Source organism: Lissotriton helveticus, chromosome 3_1 (assembly GCF_964261635.1).
Source record: "Lissotriton helveticus chromosome 3_1, aLisHel1.1, whole genome shotgun sequence".
Taxonomy (NCBI): Eukaryota; Metazoa; Chordata; class Amphibia; order Caudata; family Salamandridae; genus Lissotriton; species Lissotriton helveticus.
In genome coordinates, this window is record NC_136061.1 from 1,100,416,793 (window position 1) to 1,100,440,900 (window position 24,108).

Below are 24,108 nucleotides of genomic sequence, written 5' to 3' on the forward strand. Positions count from 1 at the left end.
GATTTATAATCTAGATCTCCTTATAGCACACAAGTGCTTAGTAGACCAGGTGAGCCCAAGGGAACCATGCCTCTCCACAAGCCAGACCAATAAGTCAATAACATTCATTCAAATCTTTAGGCCATTTTGAAGGATGCACTTCAAGTGATCTTTCAAACCCAGAGTGAGTAGCCGTAAATGGTTCGACTACTGCAACATACATCATCCAAAGACGGCATTCAGGTAGCAAAATAATTTTTTTTACTTTGCTTTGTTTTTGGTGGATACTTTACCTACCAGTAGATGCTCGCCTCAAGAATCTCCGCTAGAAGCAATCCTGAAAATCTGCAATAGCCCTCTCACACTGGCAGGTAGCTCCATTGCTCGTGAGGCCTCCCTGGATGGGACATCATGGCGCCACATGGCACCACCCATTCAATATCGTATTTTCAGTACAGTAATCTGGGAGTGGGGAGGTGGCCAGGTTTGGTGAGGAATCGGAAGGTAGAGGAGCATACAATAGAAAGGTAGTTACAGAAGTTTAGTAACTTTCTTCATTCAGATGGATACTTTCAACCTACAGACGACACGCTTTATGAATCAAACCACCAAGTAGTGCACCATGGAGGAGGGCCGGAGACCAGAAATGGTCAATGGGTCCACCACCAAGGCAATCAGGCTAGTCTATCAAAATTTAGGAAATGGCAGGTTGGAAGTGTATCCTGAAAGACATAGCAACTCAACGACAGATCTGTAGCATCCAAAATAGAAATACATCTAAATTAAGGCAGGAGCTTAAAAAAAAAAAAAAAAAGGGGGGGGGGGGTAATACCTGCACTCCCTTTGGGCATCAGCTAACTAACACAGAAAAGCATAAGAAAAAACAACAAAAATGCCGTAACAGCAGCACCCAACAATGCAGAGCCACTTGATCTGGCACAAAGATGCCAACAAAGAGTGGCAAAAACAAAGGCCACCCAATAGAAGAAAAGGATAAATTACTTACCAGTAATCCTAGCTCTCTTCCAGGGGTATCCTCAGTCATAAGCACTGAATATTCCCAACCATGTGCTAGGACCCTGGAAATAATATAAAACATATACGGAGCGAAAACACACACACACACGCACACACACACACACGCGCGCACCCACACACACACACACACACACATGCGCCCCAACACACGCCCCAACACACACACGCCCCAACACACACACGCACACACACCAACACAGCTCCCATCTAGGAGGCTAAACAATGTAATAACACATAAAAAAAATTATTTCCAAATAAAAAAAACAAGAGGGCAAGTAGCACTTGAACTGTTTTTAATCAGTAAAACTCATGAAGAGAAAACTGCAAATAAAGTAGACATTGTTAGCCTACAGGCTGCATTGTAAACCAATAGCATAGAAAATGAAAGCATTTTCACACAAAAACTGGCACCGTGCCTTTAAGGCAGCCATGACCCCTGGCTTCCCATCATGCCTCAGGGGTGACATTTAGGTAAGTTCTTTGCGTAACCCTGAAGAACAGGGCACAGAGATATTGCTTAACCAGGAGGAAAATCTCCTTTGCCTGGGGAGGAGGATGGGTTGCTTATGACTTTGATGAGGATACCGCTGGAAGAGAACTAGGATTACAGTTAAGTAACGTATCCTTCTCTTCCAGGAGATTCTCATCAATAGTCATAAACACTGAATAGAATAGCAAGCAGGCAAATGAGAGTAAAATGACCCAACAAACAATAACAGACGCAATAAACTGTTGAACAGATTCCTCAAGGAGGCTAGGCCTACTTGGGTGTCTGTTCTGGTATCTGAATCAAGACAATAGTGCCTTGTAGATGTATTGACAGACCTCCAAATCGCCGCCTTACAGATTTCAGATATAGGCACGTTATGAAGAAAAGCAGTCGTAGCCGCTATTCCACTGGTAGAATGCGCCTTGGGAGTATACCCAAGGGGCCTCTGCGCTAACTGATAAGCTAGCTTGATACATGAAACTATCCATCTGGAGATGGACCGCTTTGCAGCTGGAAACCCTGTTCTGATCGACCCTTAGTTAACAAATAGTTGATCAGATTTTCTCGTTGACTTGGACCTATCCAGATAGAATTTCAAAACTCTTTTCAGGTCCAGGGAGTGCAACGACCTCTCAGCTGGAGTGGCAGGAGTATGGAACAAGATACTCTTCCTCCTACAATAATGCTTTTTCGGTGACTGATCTTTTCATAGTTTATGATTATTTTCGGGTGACAGGCGCATCGCGCTTGTGTGGGGAATGTAGCGCCTCGACTAAGCTCAGCTTTATTTTTCTTTCCTCCTCGGATTTAGCCGCAGAGTAACCAGGGCTTACTCTGCAGTTCAAACAAGTATTGAATACAGCAGCAGATGAGACTTTGTGGCCTCCAACCCCATTCTGATCCACCCATATTACCTATAGGAGTGACTACATTTCTCAGGCCAAATATTTCGCTCTAGGGCTGACAAAATAAAATGTAATGAATTTCTGGAGATTAATCCCTGGTTAGGCCACAACGATTAAGAGGTAGTTGTGAATAGCTTGATCCTCTTAAGCAAGCTAAGGCTGCCCAGGCATGTCACAGGAGGTATTTTCAGGTTACTTGGAACTAACTGGGTAAGGCGCTTGCTGTGTACCGGAAAGGTCGAGAAGTTGCTTTCTGTGTCTGCCCTTACCCCAGAACGGCGTGGCTGGATTATGTTATTTTTTTAATGCAAGGTTAGGGGCACCTTACTTCCAAAAGTGATTTGGTGGAGATTCGCAGAAACCAAAAGACTAAAAACCGCAATGCTACAGCACTGTCAAACTGTTCTCTTCAAATATTTAAATTGGGTTTGCGTTACTAATTTCCCTGCACTTTCGTATGATTGGAAAGTGGGCATATCAATCACATTCTACGCTCGCTTTCAAATCTACTGGTGCCTTAGATTCTGGTCCATCTGCATGGCAAGATTTGCTTGATGGCCAGTCACAAGCACATCCTAGGCAGTCTGGTGACTGCTTCGTGCATAATATGGCCCCCTATCGGTACTTTAAAGACTGAGGCTTCGTTAATGCATCCAGATACAGCACATTTGACATGCACCTAAAACCTGCCTGGACAGTGCTTTATGGAGGTCTTCACTCTGTAAAGAAGTTTGACAAACTGAGGGACACCACACAAAACTAGCACTGCCTCGGGTCTGAACACCAGAGCGTGCGCTCTCGGCCATTATAAACACCCGGAAACTAGTTTCAAGAGTAATGGCTAAGAAAATACAAAAACACAGTCCTGGGAATAGCCAATACGAAGGGAGTGAAAGATTAAGTAACACGTGAAATATAAACTGACACTAAAAAAACTGACCTGGATTATATTCATTCATAAATAGTCCGTGTTTTCCCTGTAAAGTTAAGGACAAGACTTAAGGGAAACAAGCTGGCTCCGTAGAGCCGATGGTGGGAGGGAAACTAAAAGCGTGCGATGAGCGCGCTGCCAGCCTCCGGGACAGGAGATGTGCACGCGTACGGAGTGCACATCTCCTGTCCGCGCGTGCCACCTCCTGTCTCCCTTCGGGACACAAAGCGGCAGCAATAGAGTCTCGCTAGCTAAGCAGTGCATGCGCTGCGTTTGCACGCGAGACCTAAAAAGGTGGGCAGGGATATGGTCTAATTTACATGAAAATCTGACACCACCTTAGGGAGGCAAGAGGGGTGAGTCCTTAATACAACCCTATTAAAATGAAGACTGTATAAGGTTTCTTAGAGCAGAGGGCCTGTATTTCGCTCACTCTGCGAGCGGACGTGCTGCTACCAAGAAAGCCGCCTTCCAAGAAAGGTGTTGCAAGGTTGCTTTGTGTATGGGTTTGAAAGGTGGACCCATCAACTTTGATAGCACCTGGTTTAACTCCCAGGGTGGTGAAGGAGGCCGGACTGGAGGGTAAACCTTCAGACCCTGTAAAAAAATCTTTAACAACCTGTAATTGAAAGAAGGTTGAGAAGGTGATCGTCTATATGCAGTGATAGCTGCTAAGTGCACCTTAATGGAAGGAAACTTCAAGCCTGCTTTTGCCAGATAAAGCAGGTATGGAAGGATGACCTCATCCTGTCCTTTGGTTGGGTTACAATTATTTTGAACACAGCACATATAAAAACGCTTCCATTTGCGCACACATGAGTGCCTAGTGGACGGCCTTCTTGCTTCTTTTAAGATGGACATGCAGTCCTGTGGCAGTCCTAAATGGCCATACTGGAGGACCTCAGGAGCCATGCTGCCAAGTTCAGTGAGGAAAGGTTGAGGTGATGAATCCACCCATACATCTTAGACAGCAGGTCTGGTCTGCACGGCAGCCTCCTGTGTGGGCATTCCGACTGGTGCAGAAGGTCCGGGTACCACCATTGTCTCGACCAGTCCAGGGCAATAAGTATCATCCTCGTGTGGGAATGAGACAGCTTGGTCACCCACCTTCGCGATGAGAGGAAGGGGTGGAAAGGTGTACACAAATGCCCCTGACCAGTCCATCAAAAGGGCATTCCCTTTCGACCCTGGGTCGGTAGAACCTTGAGGCGAAGTCTCAGCATTTTGTATGTTCGTCGTCCGTGAAGAGGTCGATGGTGGGATGACACCAAGCCTGGAATAGGTCTTCGAGGACTTAGTCGTTAAGAACCCAGTCTTGTTGGTCTTCAAAGTGACGACAGAGCATCCGCTCTCGCATTCTGTTCTCCCGGCAAGTGGACTGCTGTGATTGATAGGTTCCGTGCCAGGAGCCAATGCCAGAGAGTTTGAGCTTCCAGTGACAGTATGCGTGAGCGAGTTCCCCCCGTTTGTTCAGGTAGTATATGGTGGTGGTATTGTCCGTATGTACTAAGACTGAACTTGCTGGAATCAAGGGGAGGAAAGCCTTGAGGGCCAGGTGAACTGCTCTCAGCTCAAGCATGTTGATGTGATAGGACCGCTCTTTAGTTGACCATAGACCTTGTGTCTCGAGAGATCCCATGTGGGCTCCCCAGTCCTGGAGGGAAGAATCCGTGATCAGCGTTTGAGAGGGAGGTGCTTGATGAAAAGGTATCCCGACTTGCATATTCTCTTCCTCATCCACCAAGGGTTGGAAGCTCTTGCCGCGTTTGGACTTATTTGGTCACCCCAGCGAGCTGTCTGCTGGTCCCACTTGTCCTCCAGATCCTGCTGAAGGAGACGTATTCGTAGTCTGGCATTGGGTACCCAGGAAGATGCAGGATGCCATTGACCCCAACAGGGAAGCAATCCGACGAAACAGCCTTCTGTTGTCCAGAACAAGCTTGCATTTCTGCATGATGGAACACTGTCTCTACTCTGAAGGAAACACTTTTCCTACCTCTGAGTCTGCCAGAGTACCTAGGTAATGGATTCTCCGAGTAGGTTGTGGAGTTTATTTTTCGAAGTACACATGGAGGCCCAGTCGGTGACAAAGCTCTAGGCATTGCAGGAAATGACTCCTCTCGCTGTGTGGTGAGGTACCCTTCAACAGCCAGTCGTCCAAATACGGGTACACGAAGATGCCTTTGCGGCACAGAGCAGCTGCCACCACTGCCATGCACTTCGTAAACACTCTAGGAGCGGACTTCAACCCGAAGGGTAGGACTTTGAACTGGTAGTGAGAAGATCCCACCAGGAATCTCAGGTATTGTCTGTGATGCTGATGGACAGGAACGTGAAAGCATGCATCTTGAAGAGCCAGCGAACACATCCAACCTGTCTGCCAGAGATGTGGATATATTTGAAGGAGGGCCAACATGCAAAACTTCTCCCTTTTGATTGATTTGGAGAGTGCTCGCAGGTCCAGAATGGGTCTATATTCTGCTTTTCGACCCTTCTTTACCAAGAAGTATCTTGAGTAAACTCCTCTCCCTCAGATATTGGCACCTTTGATTCCTGACTTTCGGAGAAGGGCGGCAACTTTTCTGTAAGATTTTCAGTTGGTGACACGATGATGGTACCGGAGGGAGGGAGGGAGGGCGGTGTCGAAAACGGAGAGAGTACCCATTCTGCAGCGTAGCTAACACCTACCGGTCCTTTGTGATAGCTTGCCACTCTTCAAGATGATTTGCAATAATCCCCCCAACCCACGAGTGGTGAAAGGCGACGGGGGATGTGGGCACTCATTGCTTGGTCTGTGTCTTGGCAGTGGTGTCCTCTTCCTCTGGAGGATCGCCTGCCCTGATACTGGGATCTTTGCAGACCTTGCAGATCCGGATTTTTCTGTCAATGAGGCGTTTGAACCCTCTGTTGGGTACAACCTGTTTCAGACAAGCCAACAGAGATCTGTGGAGAGGGCTAGAGTAATGCTGAGCCACTGTGGCCCAGTGATGTAATGGCCTGTTCCAGCGTGGCGAAAGATGGATGGAAAGCGCTTTGCTCCTCTCGCCAAAATCCTAGGGGTGCTATTAAACCCAGTCACAGGTCTGGGTTTAATACATTGTTTTTTTTCCCTCACCTTGCCTCCCCAGTTTGGACCCAGCCATATGCAAATCAGTCTTGACCCTGCTCTCCATGAGAACAGTCCAGTCTGAACTACCAGGCCAGGTCCTTCCTGAAACAAACAAGCTGTGACTGAGGTTGAATGTTTGATTTGTTCAGCATTCCACCCATCATCTGCTCTTTTTGTTTTTGTCGCCCTGAGCGGGAAGCGTATGCCCAGACATGTGTCCTATGCTCACTGTGCCACTGGATTCAAGCAAGCCTGGCTGATATGGGGTGATACCCCAAAACTGGTCCCAGGATGCTCGTTCACAGCCAAGGAAGGACCTGACCTGGCAATTTGGGCTAGACCATTTCCATGGGGAGCAGGGTCAAGACTGAGATGCATATGGCTATGTCCAAACTGGGGTGGTGTGGTGAGCAAATAAACAATGGATTAAACTCAGATCTGTGACTGGGGGTGAATGCTTGATTTGTTCTGCAATCCATTAATCATCTCTTCTTTTTGCTTTAGTCAGTAACAACTGTCTTCTAGATAATACCCAAGTTGGTAGTGGGCACTCATTGCTTGGTCTGCGTCTTGGCAGTGGTGTTAGACTGACGCTGGTTTCCTCTTCCTCTGGAGGAACGCCTGCCCTGATACTGGGATCTTTGAAGACGTTGCGGATCCTGATTTTTCTGTCAATGAGGCGTTTGAACCCTCTGTTGGGAGGATCGCCGACTAATTCCTGAACAGTTTGTGAAATTCCTTCTTTTTTCCAGACCCACGGCTTTTAGTGTGTAGCTCTGTTGTCATCCGGGACATTTCTTCATCCGTGTGAGCCCAGAACGGAGAGGAACAGAATCAAGGACGATTCAGGATGCGTGACTGGGCTTCTGGCTTGAGCGCTGTGAGTCGGAGCCAAGATGTTCTTCTAGTGCTTATTCCATGCGCATAGGCGTGAGCCGAAAGAGTAGCCCCATCAGCTGAAGCGCTGATAACTTGGTTAGCCACCAAGCTGGCTTCCTGCAAGATCTATTCAAAGTCCTTGCGGTCTTCCTGTGGCAACTTCTCTTTAGGGAGTCCCACAGAGAACGGTCACACAGGCCCAAGTGAGCAGACGCACTGGAAACCTTCAACATCGAGGCTGAAGTACCACAAACCTCCCTTCCCCACGAATCTCCTTGTCTGGTAGAACAGTAGAGGAGGAAGCAATAGCATGAGCCTTTTTTCCTGCAGCAATTACAGGAAGAGTGGATAGTCTTCCGGTGAGCAGTACTTTTTCAAAATTCTAGCTGCTGCGGTCTTAACTGTTGCCAGCCTTAGAAAAATGTCCATCACAGGCTCTATGAAGCCCAGTACCAATGGTAGCAGAGGTCTAGATGCTGCCCTTTGGTGCAAAATCTTAAAAATCACAGAGGACTTACTCGGACGAGACGGCATAGGAATGCCTAGCTTCGTTGCCCCTCTGCCAAGAATGTCTTGATAGGTGGTAACATCCATCGGAGAGACCCTCGACAGCGGACTGTCAGTGAGGGTAGGCGTGTAGTCTCTGTGGGACGTGCGAGTGGAAGAGGAGGGTGGAGTCGGATATCTGTACCATCTCCTCCTGCTTCTGGATCTAGACCTTCGTCTGAGCGAATGCGCACAAGTGCGGCTGCAAACTCTGGCTCTCGAAGGAGTACGTTCTCTATCCACAGCCTGTACCAGACAAGCCAACGGAGATCTGTGGAGAGGGCTTGAGTAATGCTGAGCCACTGTGGCCCAGTGATGTAATGGCCTGTTCCAGCGTGGCGAAAGATGGATGGAAAGCGATCTTTGCTCCTCTCGCCAAAAACCTAGGGGTGCTATTAACCCCAGTCACAGATCTGGTTTAATACATTGTTTTTTTTCCCCCCTCACCTTGCCACCCCAGTTTTGACCCAGCCATATGCAAATCAGTCTTGACCCAGGTCCCCATGAGAACAGTCCAGCCTGAATTACCAGGAAAGGTCCTTCCTGAAACAGAAACAAGCTGTGACTGGGGTTGAATGTTTGATTTGTTCAGCATTCCGCCCATCATCTGCTCTTTTTGTTTTTGTCGCCCTGAGCGGAAAGCGTATGCCCAGACATGGGTCCCATGCTCACTGTGCCACTGGATTCAAGCAAGCCTGGCTGATATAGGGTGATACCCCAAAACTGGTCCTAGGATGCTCGTTCACAGCCAAGGAAGGACCTGACCTGGCAATTTGGGCTAGACCATTTCCATGGGGAGCAGGGTCAAGACAGATGCATATGGCTGTGTCCAAACTGGGGTGGTGTGGTGAGCAAATAAACAATGGATTAAACACAGATCTGTGACTGGGGGTGAACGCTTGATTTGTTCTGCAATCCATTAATCATCTCTTCTTTTTGCTTTCGTCAGTAACAACTGTCTTCTACATAATACCCACGTTGGCTTCAGACGCCAACATAGCACAGAAGTGGTCCTCATCACTGCCTCTGGAAAAGAAAAAAAACAAATAAACGAGGCAAACCCTAGATGTAGGTGGGAATGCTGCCCTGGTTGTTAAATCTCTCTGCAGCATTCGACACGGTTAATCATGGCCTGCTTATGGACCGCCTTTGCACTTCAGCTTCTGAAATACTTCCTCTCCGACCAAGAACAGTTGGTCACCCTGGATGAGTTGAACTCTCCCTCTTTTTTCTTGTGGGGTCTCACAGGGCTCTACATTGAGCCCTACTCTCTTCAATCTTTACGATCCCCCCCCCCCTTCCCACAACAGCCCTAGGCGGATTTGATTAAATCATTTGCTCTTGCAGTGGTGTCCAATGCAGACAACACCTAGAAAGTGGTGTCAGTGGCCAGTAATCCAGATGAGACAGCTTCCAGATTCCATGACTGCATGCTCCAGATTGGGAACTGGATGGTTCGTAACTATCTCACACTGAACTCGGGTGAACCAGAGGTGCTACTGTTTGGCAGGAATACATCTTTTTGAACTCTTAGATGGCGGCCACAGGATTTTGGAGCGCCTCCCTCCAGTGTCTTAAAGGCCAAAAACCTTGGGGTGCTCTTGGACTACAAACCTTTTGATGGGCATATCAATGCTATTACTTCACCTTTTTTCATGCTTAAGACACTAAGGAAAATTCTTCCATTCAACCCATGCCGTCTACGGAAAAAATTGTGTCCACTGATTTCCAAAATGTATTATTGCAATGCCTGGTTTACCAACATCCAGAAAAGAGGCCTACAAAAACTGCTAATTCTTCAGAATGCTGCGGCATGACTACGCCTGGGAATTCCCAAGTTAAAATTTGTTTCTCTAGATCTCTCCCAGCTCCACTGGCTTCCCATTAAAAAAACATTTAGACTTCAAGGCCATGCATGGGGTGGCGCCCAACTACTTTAAACGCTTCCAATAGTACACCCCTCAGATCACTTAGATCTTTTAAATTTGGGTACTGCTAAATGACTAACGGGGGGGAGGGGGAGGTGGGGGGGGGGGAGGAGCTTCATCACCTGTACCGTCAAGCTTTGAAATTCAATGCCCTCAGATCTTCAGAAAATAACAAAGGTTTTATTTCCGGAAAGCTCTTTAAACATGGCTTTGCAACAATCAGACCTATGTCCCTCTCATCTCCAAGTGGTCTGCTAAGGCTGTGATCTGTTTTCCAGAGCTGTATCACCTAGACACCCCAGGGTAGTAGAGCGCTGTATGAATTTAATTTTCATTTCATAACTATAAAGGTAGTAATATGCCAACCGAACACTAGGTAACAGAACCTGAGAAAAGATTGACCTCCAAGCACAGAGACTGACGAACAAGTTACTTAAGTTCGGTAAAGCCCTATCTGGTAGATTATCTAGCCACAAATTTCTTACCATAGAATTATCTCCAGGCATCCGACTGGATCGAGAACATTTTCTTTGAGCAGTAATCTGAGCCAGTAGGCGACATCCCTAGGCTCGGCGTCGTCTGCGCCAGAGGTGACATGTGCGGTGCTGTACAGGCGCCAACCCAGCGTGCAGACTTCAGTTTCCTTTCACTAGGAGCGCAGAGCCACGAAGAACACTAACCACTGGTGTGGAAAACTAGAGCCTGGAAAGGGGAAATGCTTGTCCCTAGAATTTCATTCGCAGATTGGGGAGGATGGGTGGGTCGGTAAGGAATTTGCGGCTAGCTAGAGTCTCTACAAGATAATGCTTTACCAAAGGGAAGTAACTTTTTCATCTAATAGGAGACTTCTTGCCGCAGATTTCTCACCTTGGAATAGATACCCAAGCAATAACTCCTGGCGATGGGTCTGCAAAACTGATTCACACTTGAAAGTCCTGCAAGACCAAACAAGCAAAAGTGCCAGACTGTCTGGGCAGTAATGCTTTGTAAATGCGTGTGGAAAGCCGACGTTGCTGCCTGGCAGATCTTAAGGACCGGAACTCCAAGTGCTGATGCAGTGTTGCCACCTAGGCTCTGGTGGAATAAGCATGCAAACACTCAGTGAGTTGCTTCTTGGATAATACGTAGCCGATCGTAATGCAGTGGTACAATAGGGGGTGGTGATGGACGGAGCATCTGAACCAATCAAACACTCACACCAAGTCAACAGATCTGGGTTTAATCCATCACCGTTCTTTAGCCCACTCTGCCACCCCAGTTCAGACATGGCCATATGCAAATCAGTCTGACCCTGTGCCTCATGGGAACAGTCCAGCCCGAACTGCCAAGCCATACCTTCCCTGGACCGGAAACAAGCTTCCAAGGACCGGTTTCTGGCATTTCAGCCGTCTTTAGCCCGGCTTGCTTGAATTCAGAAGCTCTGTCCATCACCACCCCCTTTTGTACCACTTTGTTCGCCATAAGTTGGCAGGGTATGCTCAGACGCGAGTCCCTTGCTCACTTTGCCACTGGATTCAAGCAAGCCGGGCTGAAGACTGCTGAAATGCCAGAAACCGGTCCTCGGAAGCTGGTTTCCGGTCCAGGGAAGACATGGCTTGGCAGTTCGGGCTGGACTGTTCCCATGAGGCACAGTCAGACTGATTTGCATATGGCCATGTCTGAACTGGGGTGGCAGAGTGGGCTAAAGAACGGTGATGGATTAAACCCAGATCTGTTGACTGGGTGTGAGTGTTTGATTGGTTCAGATGCTCCGTCCATCACCACCCCCTTTTCCACCACCCCCTTTTGTACCGCTTCAATCGTAATGCAGAGCACGATCCTTGGAAGAAGAAATTGAGACCGTGACAGTTTAGGAAAGGACAAAGACCTCCATCCCTTTTGGGTACCAGATAAGAAAAGTAGTGCAAGAAACTTGGAACCTTATTATGTTGGCCCCTAACAATCTGACAAACGGAGAGTGATTGGGAAGAAATCTGCAGGTAGAGTATTGACCAGAAAAATTACTTTAGGAAAGTAACTTTCTTCTGATAGATACTTTTACCTGCCAATTCCTAAACTCTTGAAAAGATTCCAAGCAATAACCACCTACAGGATTGATGCTTATACTAGTAAGTCCTGTAGTACAGTTTTGGCAAAATACTTTTCCCTCTTCACCGCTGACTCTCGGTAAAAATGCATGAAAAGAGTGCGAAGGGATGAGAAAGTGGCCGCTCTCCAAATGTCACCTACAGGGACCACCCCTAACCAAGGTTGAAGATGAAGACTTTCCTCTCGTGGAGTGCATCTTAAAGCCCTCAGGTGGTACGTTTTGGGCCATCGCATAGGAGATGTTAATGCACACAATCCAACTAGGTAAGGTACACTGTTTTTCCTTTTTTCCTGCCTACATAGCCTATGAAGAGCAGACCATCTTTACAGAAGTACTTTGCGCAATAGATCTAAAAGCTCATCGTCCTTTTTAGAATGTACAGATTCTCCTCCCCCTATTTGATGGGGAAAGGAAGAGTGATAAGTTGACCCAGAAAGTGAGACGCCAAGTGCTTGCAACTCATCCAAGTACCTGGCCAAAGTAATGATCACAAGAAAACATTAAAAGTTAAAATTCTAAAAGAAGAACTATTAATGGGCCGAAGCAGCTACCATAAAAAAGTAACTACCAGGTTAACATTTCACTGCGACATCACAAAAGATGGGGAAACATCAGTCAGACCTTTGAAGAAACACAAAACAACGGGACACTTGAAAAAGGGACTGTTGATTCGGGACAGAGGAAAGCTAACAAGGCACTAGACACCCCTTTATTGTTCCCACCGCAAAGATTTCCAGGGCATAGAATGAGCAAGGTTGAGAATGTGAGATATTCATGCTTTCAAGGGGTCAATTCTCATGGCCTGTGCCCCAAGCGACAAACCTGTGTCACCTACTGGAGTAAACCAATTTGTTAAAGGAAAGGATGGAAATCTGCCCCTCTGATTGGGAGAGCCCCACTGTGAGAGGAAGATTGAGATGGAGCACAGACACCGGGAGATGTGTAGAAGGTCTATGTACGACAAAAACAATTGGAGGAGTGCCCCCTGTGGGCGAGACAGAGAAAGTCTCTGCGCCTGAAGCTTAAGGCTTACTCAAGCACTTGTGCCCAACCTTAACATAGGACATAGCATGTCCTTTTAGAAGACCCCTCACTCACCAACCTAGTTGGTGACATGCTTCATCATCGGGGTCCCACCCCGAAGGCCAAGTGCCAACAGGGTGTGCTGCGACACCTGATTACAGTGGAGCGGGTACTTTTTCTCTTTTTATATGTGCAGTGATAAAAAAGGGTAAGCGATTTAAAAAGGGGCCAGATCTACTCACTACAAGACTTTATTCCTGAGTGACTGGACTCCTTAGTAAAAGAACTTTAGCACCTTTGTCTAATTAAGTAGACTTCGGTGTTAAAGACGTGTAGTGTTAATAAAATAGCGACGTGTGCTATGTGATTAAAATAAAAGTCTTAGGTCTACATGTTTCAACCTGTTGTGATTGTGGGTTTTCGTCAGGACCAAAAGGAAAAAGAGAAGGACCTGGGTGGTACGCACACGCTAAGGAGCGCCCTGCCCTCGATCCGGGGTGAATGGGAACACAAAATTGTTTCCCTATACAAAATGTAGTCTTCTCCCCACTCTGGAAGAAAAATCTGTGAAGAAAAAATTATTTTTGGAAAAGGGTGGTTTGGATCACACAATACGAAACAAACATTGGTTGTACGTATAACATATAAAAGTTGGAGTAGAAGAAAGTTCATCTCCTAGTGGTAGGTAAACACAAATGGTTAATTAACCGTAACTGTCTACTCCATTCACGGTGTATCCAGCCATTAGGATCAGTGTGTGGCTCAGATCCTGATACTGTTCTCAAAAGGCTGTATGGCTGTGTAAGGCTATTGATGGGAGAGAGTTTTAAGACTATATAGCCCTTATGATTAATAAAGTTTATTTGCGGTAAGAACTGTGCAACTTAAGCATGTTGTGGTGGAAAAACGGCTACTAAGGGAGGTGATAATGTCTCACAAAATACCCATGCACGCCACATTCACTTATCCCAGTCATAGGATCGGATAATTCGTTTGGTAAGATGTAGCAGGATGACACACGGATATTTGTAATACATTTAGCTTACTCAGAGCGGTAAGATTCCGCCTCATGGGCGTTCGTGGTCCAAAGGCGATGCTCGCGTAATCCAAAGGGTAACAGAAAAAACACGAGCGGAAAACGCGATGAGTGACAGGACGTCATCTCGTGCGTGTAAACAAAATCCAGGGAGATCGTGTGAGATCTGACTTACTTGCGGCTTCTGTTCCTCGGACTGGTAACCTACTTGGTTCCATAGACGATACGCCCCGTGGTAATCCCTCACCCTCAGTGCGGGAGCGTTCAAATAGTTTGGAGCTCTGCTTCTTGGAAGGGGCGTGGTCGGGCCGCTCACGTGGGTCACTCAGCCAATCGGCGAGTTCTCGTGTTAAACTGAGGCTTGGAACTCAGTTTCTATGGCAACCCTTGGCGTTTCAAGGAAGACTCAGAGGCGCCTTCGTAAACTCAGGATAACGAGGCGGGATTTGCTTACGTTTCGATCCCCATGGGCTTGTGTTGTTTACGGTCGGAAACGAGCGCCAGGGGCAAAGGGGCAGGGTCTAAGATAACTAGTATAGATAATCTGCTAGTATAGATTTTGTTAGAAGTAGACCATCTCGATGTAACTCTTACTTTAACCCAGGTGTCTGTTTGTAGGGCTATTAGTGCTTTTAATAGCGACCATGAGGTCCAGAATCAGACGGACTGCCATCTTTCTTTGGAACAAGAATGTATTGAGAGCAGCATCCTTGGTCAATCTCCCTTCTGAAGGAAAGCTGCCACCTCTTGCAACAGTAGGACACGGTGCTCCTCCAAAACATCTGAATGGGGAGGCAGAATTCAGGGTGAAGACTGCTAGAACCATTATTCCACAATCTATGACCCACTGGCAACGTTACAGCCTCCCAGGCCTGCAGGAAAAGGGACACCTGGCCTTCAACCAGCCTCAAATGGCCAGACAAGGGAACTGCTGTGATGTGAACACAGTGGAGGAGACTGGGGAAGGAGGAGTTACTGTCTGTGGTGTTCCAAGGCTCCTGTATTGTCACAGGATGGAAGAGTTCGGAGGCTGCTGCGGAGCAAGGTCTGCCTGTAGTTTGAGGAAGTGGAGGCCTCTCCGAAAGCCCACAAAACCACTGAAACCCATGGAGTCCCATTCTTTGGGGTTGCATACCGAGAGCGTGCCGTGGGGGACATCACTTTGAAGGGTTCGAAGGCGGACAATTTGTCAGCTTCAAAGTGAATGTCCATCAAGGTGGGGAGGGGTGGGCACAGCTGGGTGAAAACAGAAGTTCGCAGCTAGATAAGTCTACGGACAGTGAATGATATCCCCATTGTCCTGGCGACCGACTCTACCCTGTCTAGGTCAGATTGAATCACCTGTAACGATGCTGCTTAGCCATCCCGAGTCAGTCTTGGAAATGGTTCCTGAGGACGATTAGGGCCCAGCATAGTTACTATGTCCCAAATGGAGTGCTTATAGCATTCAAGCAGACACATGGCATGAAACAATTTCAAGGGCAGGCTTCCATTGCAAAGACGTAAGGCCAAAGTCTGAATCTTTTTTGACTTATTAGGTGGCGTGGTAGGAACACTTCAAGGCACAAGCCTGGAAGAAGAGTACCCAATCACTAGGCTTTCTACTGGTGGATGCTCCGATAATCATGATTATCATCCAGGGAAGGTCTCTAATTTCTGGGGATTTAGCTGGTAACTGCAGGAGTGATGCTTTAATACACAGTCAGAATGGTGCTTAGGACAGCCTTGTTAGATGGATGAGAGAGCAGAAGGCTGAAGGGAAAATTGGTCTTAGATTTAGGCGTGGGCAAAGGAGTGGTATGATGTGGCTACAGGGTGTAGAGGCCCAGAAGGGTCCCGGACCTCCAGCTCAGGAAATGAATCAATGCCACTAGCCTCTGCAAGGCCCTGGAATTCTTGTAGGGGCTCTTGAAGGTCTTCCTGATCAGATTTCCGAGACAAACAGCTCACACAGAGTATGGTGGTAATGGAACAGTCTCCATTCCAGCGGGCATTGGGCCTCCATTCTGTGTTTATGCAACACCGCCAGCTCATTGAGTCAGGGGTGTGATGAGAATCTGCAGCACATCAGGCAGCGAGGGCCTCATCTGAACCAGGATCAGCACCATAGTTGACACTGTGTCAACTGTGCCGTTTGGAGCATCATAAAGGAAGCTAATGGCACTGGAGGGCCCGTCAGCAGGAATTCAAAGTCATCCACACAGGTCCCATGGAGCCTGAAGACACTCCAGAGGGCACCATGAGACTCCTGAAAACCTCAAACATGGCAATGAGATAAGGTGCCACACAGGTTCTGAGCACCAGAAGGTCCTTTTTGGGCTGGTACAGGGCTATGCTTCGACCAATTCCAGCTCCGAAGAGAAGTTGGTGAGAGGCCTGGAAGACTTTCCTCACTGGTGTTTACTTCCATTCCTCTGGCATGTCAATGTACGGCCACCCTTTTAACAGGTTTTGAGTGTTCCACCACTCCAGAGTGTGATGAGTGTAGCTGTCTACCAATACTAGATCGTGTAATTGACCCTGTGATTGAGTCCACTCTAGTGCTACATTCCTGCAGAGGATGCATGTTTAGTCTTGAATGGCAATTCATGATGCCATCATCCCCACAAGACGCAACAACAACATTTGGACTGTTGGGTATTGATTAGCTTGAACTTGTGGTAGCAGAGTCTGGAAATTTTTAATCCAGGATTTATTTGGATAGGCTAGACCAGAGTGTTGAGAATAGCCCCCAGATATCCTAGCTGTGAAGGTTTAAGATGGGATTTTTGAGTATTGATGGTGATTCCCTGCTGATGTAGAAGATGTATGGGTAATTTGAGTGTGTGGACGACATGGGTAGTGTGTATTGGCTTCTATAAGCCAGTCTTCTAGATACAGGAAGACATGAATCTTTTGTCAGTGTAAAAGTGCGACTACCACTGCTAAGCATTTGGCTAAACATTCTGGGCGGAGTGGTGACTCCAAAGAGGGATAATGTCCAGCACCCACTTGCCTGTTATCGACTGCCAAGTGGCAAGAAACTGATGTAATCGACCCAGACCGGTGTAGGATGGTTGGGGGAATAAGTGAGTCACTGTTTGATGTGTGGGGAATTACAGGTCAGTGTAGCTTTGCCCCAAACTTTGGAGTGGTCACCCCTGTAGTTACCTCTAAAATATCCTAGAGGGAGAATATTGAGTTTGTGACCTTTCGAAAGATATGGAGGCATCTGTGGAGGTGATTTTGGGACCCGCTCTTTAAGTAGAGCGACGAAAGGAAACTTGAGTGTTAAGTGTTTTAAGCACTCCAATAGATTTGGCAACTTCAGTATCTTTTTTAAATGTTTCCATGGACTCATCTACTTGTACTACTCATCTACATCTGTGAACAAGCAGTAAGTAAAAATGTATTTGCACAATGAATTAAAATCATTGCAATATACACATTCAAAATTAAATTGACTGTTGTAAAAAGAGAATATTCAAGTCTATTAAAAAAAACAGTAGGTTTGTTGGTTAGAGGAACAAGAGGAATGTCTCTTAGAGAGGATAAAGCTCAGACTTGTTCAGATGGTAAGATCAATGAGTTAATTTCTGTAAAACTTTATAAAGCCTGTCGCCATCTGAGGTGAGTCTCCCCTCATGCAAGCATCAAATGCTTCTTAAAAATGTCCTGATTTTAAGAAGAAACCAGATTGGTCTCAGCCAGAAAATTCTTTGGGCTCGTAGGTGTTGACAAATACACAGAATGTGGATGAGGTTTTCCTCTTCCTGGTTACAAAAATGGCATTGGGAGGAGGCTTCTTTCTTATATCTTTGGCCAAACTTATATGCCATCAGCGGAATTGAGCCGAAGCGGAATCTCATTAATTGAAGTTGTGTGTGGTTTCATAGAGGATGCAAAATGTGGAAAAGTAAATTTTGCCATGTTCTGTGTCCCTACGTGTCCCCCATCTTATGTTATGTGTGCATGATTAATATGCATATGTATTCCCCATGATCGATTAAAGACGCAATTACAGTTGTGTCCATCCCTAGTATGCCAGTTTCCAGTTCTCGTGAAAGCTACGAGTATTAGGCCTATGTAAAGTTACGTTGCCACGTTTCCCAGTGTGCACGTTATTTCATTGTAAAGTCCCCGTTTCTAGGCCTCAAAAGGGCCTGGACACCAGATTCAGCTCCTGTCTCCTGAGCCCTCGCTGAGGAGCGATACAGCCCCCACCTGTGTTCCTGACCCTTCACTTACTTCCTGCCTCACAGTGCCCGGCTCGGCCTGGCTCTGCCTACGAGTCTGCCAAGAGTATGTTATGATTCTAGTTATCAGTCCAGCCCTCCTTCTCTGCATTCCTAAGCTACTGAATCGCATCAATAGTTTCCGTCATTGTCTAGCCTTTACGTCTCCATGTAAGAGAAATACTGTATTAATGGTCATTTAATATTCCTCAACACGCACTACATGTAGAATAATGCATACACCAGTCTTAGAGTCTGTTAGCCTCTCCCCTCCTGACTCTTAGTTTATATCAACATGTTCTCTAAACATTAGATACTAGATAGGGTTTAGGTACATGTCGCCCTGACTCTCCAGACTTCAGTCTCTGCTCCTAGCACAGAGTTCATAGCCCCCAGCTTCTCCTAGTAACACGTCATTGTCCGTTTGCGCGCACCATTAGGTTAGAGGTCCCGGCTCCTTAGGTAGCCCCCTCCATGTTTCCGCCCCATTTATGACATATTCTGTTAAGTTTACATCACATGTCTATGTAAACGCCTCCTGTTACACCTACTTTCACCCTTATCTTTCGCGACTGCTATTGACCACACCCACTGCTCCGCCTATCGTATGTATTGTAATGCAACTGTTTTAGTATATATGCTTGTGTACTGTTATTAAAGTTAGCGCGCTCATCCCAGATCCAGCCCCGGCAGCTGCCGGGCTCTGCCATCCTATTCCTGTGCAGGTTGTCCTGTTCCTGTCCTTTATGCTGTATTAAACCTGCAAACTCCTACTACCTCGAATCTTGACTTATTTATTGAGCTATCTGTTATTACTATGTCCAGTAAAACCTAGATCCGGTATTATTTATTTATATACCACATAATGGCGCCCGAATAGGGACTTGCCCTTTCCCCACGCGCCGGTGAAGCCACGTATGCCCCCTGACCCTCTGCAGCCGTGACGGAACCATACCGGCCACGTGCAGATATTTCTGCTTCAAGTATCCCTCAGGCCCACGGAGGAGACGGAGGTGGCGGTCCAGCATCCAGACGAGGCGGTGGAGGAACGCGGCGAGTCCCGACCAGAGCCCAAGCCGAGAGTCCAAGGTCCGAGGTATCCGGAGGCCCACCCGTAACTGAAGTCCGAAGTTCGTCCGTCCGGCGTCGAAGCAGTCCAGTCCAGTCCGAGGCCTTCCGTTCTTGCTGCCCGGTGAGTACCGTTGCTGGGGTAATATCTAGACAGGGTCAATCTAATTGTCTCTGGTCCGAGGGGTTTGGTGGTACACAGATCCCAAAACGAAGTGTCCACTTCGGTGGATGCGGGTCCTGACGTGTCTCTTTATGAGACCGGTAAGTTTCGTACTGTTTCAGCAGTGCATCTAGTTTCTGTTCTAGTCAGTTCTGTTCTCGAGAAAATCCATGTATTCTGTTTTCAGTATTCCAGGTAGTATTCTGTCCGAACTGTTATTTTAAATGTTCTTCATGTATTTTAATGTCGTGGTATGAGAGTGGTGTAATTATCGTGTTCATTGTGTATTGTATTGTGTCCAGATTACAGTTCAGTCATGCCGTTATTTTCCAGACTACGTCAGTTAAAAACTAGAAAAGGTCTGTTAGAAGAAGCAGTTCCTGTCCCGCCTAGGGACAGTCCAGGTCATTTTATGTATCAGAAGCATGGCATAAGTGCCATATTATATCTAGATTTATGGGTAGAGTATACCAAACAGTTAGAAGAAAAATATAGATGGCCCGTATCGGGTACATGGGATGCCGAGTGCATCATGCGAGTAGAAGAAGCATTATGGAAAAAGAAAGCCAGACAGTCACAGAAAGATGCCATCGAGTTATGGCGCAAAGAATCTCATAAAAGAACCGAAAAAGAAATCAGAAAGTCAGAATTAAGTAGAGAATCCTTAGAACGAGCCCAAGAAAGGGAATTAATTGAGATAGGTGAACGAGTCAAAACCGAACAGTCAGATAGACAGAGGCATGCCCTCATTAAGGGTATGTATCCTCTTCTTGCCGAGGGCTTGCCAAAAGCAACCCCGGAGGCATCTAGTAATTTTCCGCCACCATTAGTTCCGACCAAGCTACGTCACAAACCGACCGCAGCTGATATTTTTATCTCGTCCTACTTGGACGACACAGTCCCAGAATATGCAAATCCTGTTCCGCCAGTCCCTGTAAATCATGCCATTCCTGCTCCTCCAGACACCGGAGTACCTGTTACGGTATCCCCGGTCCAGCCTACATTACAATTTCCCACTCTGCCAGCACGAAGAGTATCAGTCGATGATACCAGTTTAGGGGCCGCAGGAGGAGGTCCTCCTGGTACCCCGCCACCACACCAACGTTTAACGTTAGTCGAGTTACATGAATGTGCGTTACAGCGTACGCCCAAATATAAGTCCGTTGCAGATATCCGACGAGCTCTTACTGAATGCCGCTATGATCCAGTTGCAGGTGATGATAGTACAGTTATATATTCCATCCGTGTAAGACGGGTGACCGGGTATTTGGACACCCTACCGAATATGAAAGAAGATCTAGACAGAATATATCGTTTCATCCGTACAGGGGATGATCCAGAAAGTATTGGTGAAGCCATGTCTCAAAGGAAAGCTGAAATCCAGCTCATGCTATTAAAGTTTCTGATTAATTGTTTAATAAGGGAACAAGATTACCCGACCAAAGATCCGGCCGAAATGAGAATCCTGACAAGGTGGAGTGATAATATAGCCGAGGGTAAACACAGAACTATCAGTAGTATAGAGAGTATGTACAAGAGAATTCGTAAGGAAATAATAAAGTTACACGAACAACGTAAAGCAGCACAAGTAAGCGAGAAAGAGAATGACTCTTCTACTGAAGAGGTAGAGGACGAGAATCCCGCCAGAATAGCGTATGTAGGAAAATCTAGATTTCCAGACCGCCATTTACGCCTAGAACACAAGTCAGTTTTTCATCACCCAGCACCAGAACAAGGTTCTCTAGAACAAGTATTTCAAGCCACCGATCAAATTCTGAAATCACGAATCGGTTATAGTAAGTTGAGTACTATGCATGAACAAGAACTAGCCCGATCAGCAGTCCGATGGATTACTGATTCTACCACTTTTCCAGATGAAATAGTGGCACAAATGTTTCTGAAACTGCCCCCAGCCGAGCAACGACTGTTGGGTATGTATATGATCCAGCACCTCATTACATTGTATGAGGGTCAACATTCTGATCCAGGTCCGTTACACGATGTCCTGAACGAGTTACTCCAGTATAGATGGAAAGGTTTAGGTACCGATTTAATTAGTGTCATTCTAGAACAGCGTCACAAATATAGAACGTTTCTGAACCCGCATTTTGTTCATGTCTCACCTCCAGAAAGTAAACCGTTTTACATAGATAGACAGAACCCGTTACGAGAAGTACACCCAGTCAGGACAACAGATGGTGAAATGCAACGAGTGTTTGTTTACACTCCGATTACAAAGATGGAACTCTTAGAAATGAAGAAATTAATTCCCTGTCATGACAAAGATCCAGCAGGGTTCCACCGAGAATTAAAGGACATGCTCCGTATGGGAGAATACACGTATCCAGATATTATAAAAATGCTAAAGGTCCTGTTGCCCGCAGGCATATATGAAAAACTCAAGGAAAAAGAATGGGAGGTGGGAGAGAAAAAGATCGATTGGGCAGTTCTAGAAGCTGAAGATAAGATACGAGTACCAGGTACCGGTCTTGGAGAGAAATGTAAGGAATTACCAGAACTGTTAATACAAGTTTTGCCCAGATTATTAGCAACTAAAAAGGAAGACTGGGATGCAATCTCAGCCTGTAAACAGAAACAAGATGAAGACACTAGTGATTTTTATTCTAGATTTGAAAAATGTTTTATTATAAACAGTGGCCTCAAGACAAGTAGCGAGTCATACCCTCATCTTTTTGTTACTAAATTAGTCGAGAATTCAAGTCCACAAGTTAAGAATCGAGTTTTGAAAGTCGAAAGTACATGGCAAGCTAGTACCCCGTCCCAAATGTTACAGATGCTTCAGTATCACCAGAATAGAATCAGAGAAGAGCAAGATCATGAAAGAAAACGTATGAAAGACACGAAAATGAAAGTACTAGTGTCACAATCTGTTCCTCAAGACAGTCAGAAGAGGGGTACGAATCAAGCCAGTCATCCTGCAGCTCCCGTTAAAGGGACATGCAATTATTGTAAACAGCCAGGTCATTTTATAAACGAGTGTGCAGTTCTGAAACACAATATAGCCACTGGTAAGACTAAAGAAAGACCACGTCCGCCTAGACAAGAACAAGTTTCACAGACTTCTCAGCCACAGAATGCACAACAGACAGTTCCAGCACCGCAGCCTATTGCTGCAACACAGCATGTTACACAACAGATGTACCAGTATGCACAGTCCGAGTATCCAGAGTATCAGCCATATTCATGAAACAGCCTAGAGAGGGAGGTAGGCTTGCCTCTCATCGAGATTCCTGTAGATCAAGAAGGTCCCTATGTTCATAGTCAAGTACTAGGGAAAGACAGAAAGTTTTTGATTGATACAGGGGCAAGTAGGACCACCATCAGTCACGCCGAAGTTCCAGGGGCTCCGCTCTCAGGCTCTAGAAATGTTTCCCTTGGATTTTCAGGAAAGCCTATTGTAAACGAGATATCTAAGCCAGTTACTCTAGAAGTAGGTCCATTGTCCCGCACTACTGATCTGTTACTTACGAAGTCATGTCCAGAAAATCTGTTAGGTATTAAAACACTGAAAGAATTAGGTGCAGTCATATGTTGTTCCCCAGAGGGAATACGACTGTTTCTACGTGACTTCAAGGGTCACTATGTATTACGAGATTTTGATCCGAGATTGTCCAATGTTCCACAGCATTTATGGGCGCAAGGTCCAACTGATGTAGGTTATATGCAAATCACACCCCATCGTGTGACTCTCAAACCAGGTGTAGTCCTGCCACGAATCAGACAGTACAGATTGCCACCTGAGGCTGTAGCAGCCTTATCCAAAATTATTGACGAGCTCATGGCTCAAGGAGTAGTTGTAGAAACTGACTCCAATGTATGTAATTCTCCGATCATTCCAGTCATGAAACGTACTGATCCAAATGCACCCCCAGTATATCGATTAGTGATTGACCTACGAGAACTCAATAAATGTATTATTCCCCAGTACCCAGTTGTCCCAGATATCTCTTCCCTATTGACAGCCATTGATTCCGAAGCCTCATTTTTCACAGTCATAGACCTCAAGAACGCATTTTTCAGTGTCCCCATTCATCCAGACAGCCAGTTTCTTTTCGGATTTTGTTTAAATGGAAGGAGCTATATGTTCACACGAGCTCCTCAAGGTTTCACAGAAAGTCCTAGTATTTACAGTCAAGCACTTAAGAGACAACTAGACAACATTCACATGCCAACTGACACTGCCCTGCTCCAATATGTCGATGATCTACTGATCACAGCCCGTTCTGAACGTGCTTGCGAGCAAGCATCACTCACAGTCTTGTATTTTCTAGCCGAGATGGGGCACAAGGTGTCCCCTTCGAAGCTTCAATTCTGTGTCCAGCAAGTGATCTACTTAGGCCACTTACTGTCCAAGTGGGGTAGGCAGTTGACACCAGACCGTATCCAGTTAATAGCGAGTCTTCCTCAGCCCAAGACACAGAAGGAGGTACGTGCTTTTATCGGCCTTACTTCTTATTGCAGACAATGTATTCCTCAGTATGCATTTCTAGCTAAACCACTGATACAGTTAACGACACAGGAGGCAGCCCTATCGACTGTCCTCCCTTGGACATCTGAACATACACTTAGTTTCAATGAGTTAAAGAAAGCTTTATGCCAAGCTCCAGTTCTAGCTACACCGAACTACAGTAAGCCTTTTACACTTTGTCACAGAACGTGAAGGTACAGCATTATCTGTTCTCACACAAG

At 46.3% G+C, this 24,108-nt stretch overlaps 1 protein-coding gene across 2 annotated transcripts in view; it reads right to left on the reverse strand.

Annotated features, from left to right (window-relative positions):
- The window catches only part of MARCHF7 (membrane associated ring-CH-type finger 7), a 263,235-nt gene that overhangs the window by 17,819 nt on the left and 221,308 nt on the right, over nt 1-24,108 (reverse strand). The window lies entirely within an intron of this gene.